The sequence below is a fragment of the Canis aureus genome, chromosome 1, assembly GCF_053574225.1.
Source record: "Canis aureus isolate CA01 chromosome 1, VMU_Caureus_v.1.0, whole genome shotgun sequence".
Lineage (NCBI taxonomy): Eukaryota > Metazoa > Chordata > Mammalia > Carnivora > Canidae > Canis > Canis aureus.
The window spans coordinates 81,251,613-81,260,771 of NC_135611.1; the positions used below are offsets into that span (position 1 = coordinate 81,251,613).

General features: G+C 39.3%; 1 long non-coding RNA gene across 3 annotated transcripts in view; it reads left to right on the top strand.

Annotated features, from left to right (window-relative positions):
* LOC144318838 (uncharacterized) overlaps positions 1–2,757 on the top strand; it is a 107,810-nt gene extending 105,053 nt beyond the window's left edge. For all 3 annotated transcript variants that reach the window (XR_013384820.1, XR_013384823.1, XR_013384821.1), the window contains exons 6-7: positions 1,668–1,769; positions 2,373–2,757. This is a non-coding gene — a long non-coding RNA (uncharacterized LOC144318838). The remainder of the gene's footprint in view (positions 1–1,667; positions 1,770–2,372) is intronic.
* Positions 2,758–9,159: the final 6,402 nt, after the last annotated feature.

The following is a 9,159-nucleotide window of genomic DNA, read 5'->3' on the forward strand; positions in this document are numbered from 1 at the left end:
AGAAGGCAATCAGTTAACTGTCCAAGGTCATTTGTCTAGTAAGTAGAGAAACCAAGTCCCAAATCAAAGTCTATTTGACCATAAAACAACAAAAAATTGACCATAAAATTCATGATCTTAATTATACTATTTGAGGAATAAATGAGTAATTAAATGAATGAATCAACATAACTGAAATTGGCTCATTCTATCTGTAGACATCACAAGTAGTTAAGTGTAATATTTCCGTCTGAAATAGACTTTCAGAATCGTCTAATCACTCAATCTCCTATTTCACTAAAAGAAAAACTGTCGATAAAATTCACTGTTGTTATCCAGTTGGTGAATGAGTTGGGAATTATGAAATCTAGGTCTCTGGAGGGTTAATATTGGAATCTTTCTGCTATGCCAACATAGTCTTTTCCACAGCATTTGGTCATTGACTCCAATTTCCTAAGGCAAATAGATGATGTAAGCAATGTCCCTGGGGCAGAATCTTGGGGCCACCATGCTGCCCAGCTCCTGGGAACACCTTTCCTTCTCCTCTCCCCAAAAACTATATGAGCCAGAGCACTAATACATGTGATTTTTCAAGTCTAGCTGATGCATCTCTCAAACTGTAGTAATAGTTTAATCATCTGGGGTAAAACAATGGGATAAATAAAGGGAAGCAATTTGATGACGTGAAGTTGAATGTTTCATTGAACTCTGCAGCCAGAGCTGAGAGCTTCCGTCTTCCATCTTCCCATAGCCCTGAAAACATAGAACTGTGTAATTTCAGCCATCACAAAGGCTTTTAATCCCTTGTTGATCATTAGGTTAATGATAGTTAATGGTGCCTGTGCCATTTTCACATGTGTTCAGTAAATATTTGTTAAATAAATGATGTGTGCCTATTCAGGAATGATTACTGAGCTTGTAAGATTGATAGAGATTTCAAGATGGAAGATAAGCTCCCCTTAACTTCCCAAATTTGTCTTTTCCTTCACAGCTACCAACATGAGTGCCTTGAAACTGCCTAAATATTTTTTCTAGAGGGGCATGAGAGGGGTAGGAGGAGAGGGAGATAGAAAATCTTTTTTTAAAAAATATTTTATGTAGGGACACCTGGGTGGCCCAGCGGTTGAGCATCTGCCTTCGGCCCAGGGCATGACCCTGGAGTCCCAGGATCAAGTCCCACATCAGGCTCCCTGCATATATATATATATATATATATAGTGTGTATTTATTTGTTTGAAGGGGAGAGAGAACAAGGGGAAGGGTAGGAGAAGAGAAAGAGGTAGAAAATCTCAAGCAGACTCCACACCCAGTGCAGAACCCAGTAAGGACTCGATCTCACAACCCTGAGATCGTGACCTGAGCCAAAATCAAGAGTCGGATGCCTAACCAAATGAACCACCCAGGTGCCCCCCAACTGCCTGAATATTAATGAAAACTCATGAAAATACGTCAGCAGAGACATACTCCCTACCTTCAGGGAGAATAGGATGTGATCTTTTCTTCCCTGCCCATTCATTTCAGTGTTAGTTTTTATGATGGAATGAGACTTTTCTGGTCTTTAAGAGATCATGTAAATATAGCAGGAATGACAAGATGCAATGAAGAAAAAGAGGAAAACTGGTAGCAGCTTATACTCTTTGATGTTCAAAACAGAAACCACCTCAGGGAGAAATTTATCTTTCCTTTAGGAAGATGCCTCTGTGTGTCTCCTGGGAATGGAAGGGAGGCACCAGGCTGGCAGGGATGGAAGATACTGAAGGAAAGGGGGTCCAGTTCATCTGCATGATAAGGTAACAGTGATTTTTTAGGCTGGCTTCTCTGGTACTTTGAGGAAAATAATTGGGACACAGGTCTACATGGGAATGACAGGTTGTGCCATATAGCCAACCCGGTGGTTGACAGGACTGTGAAAAGTATCTGCCTGAAATAGATTCTCTAAAGCGGAGAAGGGCAAAGATTTTAAGACAAATGATGTCTGTTCTCAATTTTTGTTTGTTTCTTTTTCTGAGGTATAATTCACCTCCTTTATCCCTAACCTTTAGTAAAATCTGCAGCACACAAGAAAGGGTGTCTTAGGGCATGAAGGAGAGACAGAGAAAGATCATGGGAAATGCAGAGCTGCTCAGAAGTCAACAGAGGAAAGGGAGGGGAGGCCAGAGCAGCGGTTCAGAAGGAAATGTGACCCCACGGGCCTAGGAATCACTCCCCAGAATCAGAGAAGGGAGGAGATGTTGCCATTTTTCAGGGGAAGGCTTCAGGTGTAACCAAGAGGTACCTGGGATGCCTGCAGAAACGGAGGACATTCTGTCTGGATAAGAACACAAATGTCAGTTAAGATGATACTCACACTTCGAGGCAGGACTCTTGGTAATTCTATACCTGTCTCATTCCAGAGCACTGATCAATCAATCAATCAATCAATCAGTCAACAAATGAATGCCTCTGGCTGAGAGGAGAAGAGGAAGATGAAGAGGGGAGAGGAGACGATTCCAGCTGAGTGAACCAGATTCTTTTCTACCCATTACTCTTACTCTACTTCCTAACCAGAAACTCTTCTAATCTTTCTCTTCTCTCTTTCTCTCTCTCTCTCTTTAGAGACGAAGTGAGGAGGAGCAGAGAAAGAGGGAGAAAGAGAATCCCAAGCAGACTCCGTGCCCAGCACGGAGCCCGACTCAGGGCTCAAGCTCACAACCCTGAGATCATGACCTGAGCCAAAAATCAAGAGTTGCACACTTAACTGAGTCACCCAGGCACCCTTTCTCTTCTTTAATAAAGGAATAATCATAACTACACTGTAAGATTATTGAAAGAATTAGAGCTTAAATACCTTTCACAGTGCTTCGCACAAATGAGGCACTTAGTGAATGCTACTTGCTGTATAAATATTACCATTTCTATTCTTTAAAAAAAAAGATTTTATTTATTTATTTGAGAGAGAGAGTGAACAGAGGGTAAATGAGAGGGAGAAGCAGATTCCCTACTGAATAGGGAGCCTGATATGGGGCCGATCCTAGGCCCCTGAGATCATGACCTGAATCAAAGTCAGATGGTTAACTGACTGAGCCACCCAGGTGCCCCAATATTACCATTTCTAAAATAATAATAGCAACTTTGCCTCCTGAGCACAAAGAAGATTGAAGGAGTAAGAAAAAATTTTTCTTTGCTTCTTGCTGGGGTTTCTTTTGCCTTTTGGACAATGAACTAAAATAAGAAAAAAAATATTTGAGTATCAGGTGAGGGTGAGTTTAGATTTCAGTTTCTGTGAGTCACTCTTAATGCACCTGTCCTGAGTTGGTGCCATTAGCCTCATCTTCTCTAGGCCAGATCGTCTTAGTTCACACACACATTATTCTTTTGTATTTCTGCTCTACTTCTCTCCTTGTTGGGATTGTGATGCTGGCCAACCTTTCCAATTAGCTTGAACAGCCATTAAAACTCGTCCATTAAAATTCACTTCCCTACAGAGCTAAAGGGTAATTTTCTGAATAAACCTCTTAGGGTTGTTATAACAATCAAATTAAAGAAAGTGTGAAGAAGCTTTTTGTAGGCTGCTTTGCTGGGAGAGGAGAGAAGTAGATTGAAACATGGCATTTAGGATCAAAATTCCTCTTTACACAGAGCCTTCTGACTGCTTCCTTTGCAGTCTGTGCCCTGGTTTTTCTTGTTTACAAGATAATAATTGTGACTACCATTTATTAGATGGCTTCCATCCCATTGATTAAAATTTTTTATTTTTTTTTATTTTTTATTTTTTTATTTTTTTTTTTGATTAAAATTTTTTAAAAACGATTTTATTTATTTATTCATGAGAGACACAGAGAGAGGCAGAGAAACAGGCAGAGGAGAAGCAGGCTCCATGCAGGGAGCCCGATTCAGGACTCGATTCCAGGACTCCAGGATCACGCCCTGAGCCAAAGGCAGACGCTCAACTGCTGAGCCACTCAGGCATCCCCCCTTGATTAAATTTTGATCATGGTTCATGATTTATATATATCATTAGACTCTCAAAATCATTCTAAGAAGCATAATTCTATTTTCTTTGAGTTTACAAGTGAAGAAACTAAAGGTTAGAGAGATTAAGTACGTCACCTGAAATCACACAGCTAATAAGCGATATAGTCAACATTCCAAACTAATTCAGTTGGACTCCAAAAGTCATGCTAAACGAATATATTGTGAAGACTAAGTGAAATAATCTATGTGAAAAGTCATTCCAAAATATAAAATTAGATGGTATTGTAAGCAATTATTCTCATTTAAAAAGTGGCTTTGCTCCTAGTGAAACAGGGAATTCAGAATTAGGTCTCCACAGACAGAAGAAAGCCAATCCAAAATGAAGGGGCCTATGTTTTAAGTTAGTTTAGGTAAAGTAACATAAGGGAGATAGGACTCCAATTTGCTCCAAATGGATCAGTTTGGTTGAAGACAAAAGATCATTTTTTTTTGAAGATTTTATTTACTTTTTCATGAGAGACACAGAGAGAGAGGCAGAGACACAGGCAGAGGGAGAAACAGGCTCCCTGCGGGGAGCCCGATGCGGACTCCACCCCAGGACTCCAGGACCCCAGAATCATGACCTGACCCAAAGGCAGACGTTCAACCACTGAGCCACCCAGGTGACCCCAGAAGATCATTATTATCCCACTTAGTGAAAATGCTGTAGTAGACACTGTGGGAAATGATACTAACCAGGAAAGAGGACAAGTAAATATGAAGAAACACATAGGGACATGCCAAGTAGAGCAAGGTTTTCTGAAGCAATGCTGTGGCACACAGACTGAAGCAGATTTGAAGCTAGAGGATATATCATTAAAGATGTCTTATGGAGAATTCTGGAAGGTTCTGAATAAAAAAGAACCTTGTTTTTGTGGAAAATGGTGAGTAAAGAATCAGACACACACACAAAAAAAAGAAAAAGAAAAAAAGAATCAGACACACTAAATATAGTTTGTGTCTCAACATCAGGAAGATGAAGGAAGGGAAGAAAAGAACTAATATTTATGAGCAAATATCATGTGCTAGGTACTAGGATGTTTACTTTAGAGTATCTTATATATTCTTTATGACAACCCAGGAGGAGAATATGTATTCATTAGTTTATCCAGTTCTCCTAACAATTATTTGTTAAATGTCCATTCTGTGCCAGGCTTTGTGTGAGGTACCAGAATACATGATGGATTAAAAAAAATGCAAAAAATAGCAAATCTAAAACACGTAGTTTTTTTTTAATGTCTCTGTTTTGACAATCAGAAAACTAAAGGTCAGGGAAGTTACCCAATAAGTTATTGACTGAACTAGTATTAGAAGGTTCACATCTGGGATCCCTGGGTGGCGCAGCGGTTTGGCGCCTGCCTTTGGCCCAGGGCGCGATCCTGGAGACCCGGGATCGAATCCCACATCAGGCTCCTGGTGCATGGAGCCTGCTTCTCCCTCTACCTCTCTCTCTCTCTCTGTGACTATCATTAAAAAAAAAAATTAAAAAAAAAAAAAAAGAAGGTTCACATCTTCATTTTTTCTTAAGTTGTGCACTTGATGTGAGAAAGAATTTATACCTTGGTAAAAAGGTGTGGTGAATTCCATTTGCTTAATGTGGCGAAGTGGAAAGATTTGGTAACACTTGGTGGCAGTGAAACCAGGGTCCCTCATGTCATCCTCAGTAACTATGCTCTGAAAGGTTTTATAATAAAGAATATATTTTTAAAAATTCTACTTATTTATTTGTTCTATATTGTTACTAACCTTGAGAATTGCCTGGAAACATTGCCTTAATATCACGAGTTCAAGAGAGTTAATAACACCAGCGATCTGGTGTTTAAAACTTCTTTGGGGCAGCCCCGGTGGCTCATGCGGTTTAGCGCCACCGGCGGCCCATGGTGTGATCCTGGAGACCCGGGATCAAGTCCCACATTGGGCTCCTTGCATGGAGCCTGCTTCTCCCTCTGCCTGTGTCTCTGCCTCTCTCTCTCTCTCTCTCTCTCTCTCTGTGTGTGTGTGTGTGTGTGTGTGTGTGTCTCTCATGAATAAATAAATAAAATCTTTAAAAAAACAACTTTTTTTTTGTTTCTGAGAGAGGATGTATGGCTTTAAATTGGCTCAACTTGGACAAGTATCCTGAGAGGAATAAAAAACTTGCAGTCGTGGGTTCTGGTAGGTAAGGCTCTTTTGAAAGTAAGTAACTAACATATTTCAGTATATACTGAGGAAAAAATGATTAGGTTATCTGCACACATAACTGGGAGACCAGAGGTAAATCAAGAGATGCAACTAAATGTTCTTAGAAATACCTTTCTCCACTGCACACTCGTCTTTTCCCTCCTTGGCTTCGATCTCTCTCATTTTACATTTTGGGATTTTCCTCCAGGGAGGAGAAGGGCTGCCAACATTCCCAGGCTTATGTCCTCACAGCTCTACATCCACATAGCAAATCTTATGGAAGAACTCTGATTGGCCCTGCTCCTATCACTTGCTTACCCCTGGACCGATTTCTATCATCCAGGTGATGTGGGGCCACGACTGGTCAGAATTGGGTGCCACACCTACTGCGGTAATCAAGGGGGATTGATAGTATCGTTAACATAGCTCAGAGTTGGGGGAAGAGCCTTTGTCCCAGAGAAAGGAATGCTGGGAAGGAAAAGGAACCAAACTGAAGGAAAATATCCAAGACAGGATCTCTCTTTCCAAAATGCTATAGCCTTTGAAAGTCTGCTTTTCCTAAAAGTGACAGATAATAACTTCAGATTTATTGATATACATTTTCCATTGTGTGTTTTTATGAGTTGTAGCAGGGACACAATGCTGTACAATTCAAAGAGGGCATCATGCATGTTGCTTATAAGTTATAATTGAACAAAATGTGAATAGTGCCCCCCTGAACTTGGGCATTGTGGTAGTCCTGAACTAGAATAAAGTTATTAGGAATTGGGTCAATTGAGGAAATAATAAACAGTAAGTAAATAAATGTTATTTAGCTGATTGCATATACATATTGATCAAATGTGCTAAGTTTTTGCAGCTTCAGTCATGCTATTGGTTGACAATTGGTTGCAGTGTTTACCTCATGAGAGCTCTGAAAGGACAGATTCTTGATAAGTTGTCATGCTTCAGTCCTTATATCAGCAGATTTTTCTTCTGACTATTAAAAAAAAACACTAGCAACATCCAGCTTTCTGCTTAATGAAATGTACTTCCAGGTAGAGAGTTAGCAGAAGAGAACCCCTTTTTTCTACCTAGAATGCATCATTGTCTTCCAGAATATAAATGCTGTACCTACATATATGTGCCCCAAGGGATTGACTCTTGAAATAACTTCTTAATGATATTAAGAGAGCAATTAGAGCCACCCTTAGTTTTCAATATTTCCAGCACAGATCTTGTAAATAACATCAAACTCAGAGCCAATGTAGAGGCTGTTGATTTTCTTGAACTTTTGCCTCAATCAATGCTATTAAAAATGGTTAAAAGAAAAATAAACCTCATTGCACATCAATGTGCCATCACATTAAACCAAATGATTAAATGCAGGGCATGAAGGATGTGGACTTTTATGCATTTGATAATTTGCTAACAGGGGTGCCTGGGTGGCTCAGTCCATTAAGTGTCAGACTCTTGATTTCTGCTGGGGTGGTAATCTCGAGATCCTGAGATCTTGCCCTGCCTTGGGCTTTGGGTCGGAGGTGGAGCCCACCTAAGATTCTCTCTCTCTTTGCCCCCAGGCCACCCTACCCCCTGCTCTCACTGTCTCTTTCCCTCTCTCTAAAAAAAAAAATAATTTGCTAACAGGAGAATATGACTTATGTGGAAAAAAGGAATCATAGCCTATGAATCAATGACTTTTCATATATATGTTACTACCAAATATGTGTTTTGACAGTATCTCACAAAAGGAAAATATTATGCCTTTTACAGTAAACATTACAGTATGAACAACAATTTGTTCATGACAACTAGTAGTAGAATTGGAAAGGGCTTTGGGGCAATTGAATTTCTCCCTGAATTTGCTGACTCAATAGTTGTCCTTATTCTTCAGCTTCTTCAACAGGTGGCCCATCTGTGCATTACCAGTGATGGCATTTCTGCAACATTAGTTGGCATCAGGCTCCATTACTTGTAAACCTTGAAAAATGTTTTTTGGTTTGAAAACTTTTTGCATTAGCTCCTAATCTTTCTTGTTCAGTTACCATTGTAGAACAATTCCAGGCTCCTCTTTCTCTGCATCAGATTTTATCTCTTAATAACATGTCAGAGCACGTACTTAGAATGTCATCTTTCCCTTGCAAGCTTTCTGTAAATATTTTAGTGTCAGGGTTGGTCCACAGTTACTCCTGTCCAAATCTGAATGATTTGTTGACTAATATACACTCTGAAAACCTAGCCTTGAATGTTGAGTCTTTTTCAAAAAGTATTTGTCTAGTTGATTAACAATCCACTCACACGCACTCAAAAATCAGTGCATAAACTGCATACAATTCTTTTTCTAAAGGCTTGGAGAAAGCATCAGGTTAGAGTCTGCTCCCTAGGGCTGCCCTACTTTGTGAAGTAGATGCACATAAAGTTGACGATCAAGAATGTTAGAGCCAATAGTGACCAATAGAGAATGGAAGGCCCAGAACTGTCACTGATGTGTCAAGAACACAATGCAGGTCCAGGCAGAACTAAAATTCAATTCGGCATCTCCTATGGACTAGGTTGGTGCTCATCTTTTCTGTCCCCCTTTGTTTCCTATGTGAATTTGACCTTGAAAATCAGGTATGTGTTAAGGTTGATTTAAATCAACCCTCCTCTGTAAATTAGGGGTGAATCAAAGGTTACTATGGCTCAGCTCTTTTATCATTTAACGGTCCATATTTCAGCAAACAATTATCTCTTGATTTATCTTCCTTTTTAAAAACGTATTTTTATCTTAGAATAGTTTTAGGTTTACAGAATTATTGCAACAATAGTACAGAGAGTTCTCATATACCTCACACCAGATTTCTCTTATCAGTGACATCGTTATGGAGTATAGTATATTTTTCACAATTAATAAGCAAACATTTACATGTTACTAATTTTCTCCTTAGTATTATAGTTTGAATTTACATTAAGACAGGTGTTCCATAATATTTTTAGGGAATACATAAATTTCTCTAGGGTGTTAAATGAAAATTATAAGCAAATCATTATTGTTTAAAGTTATTCATA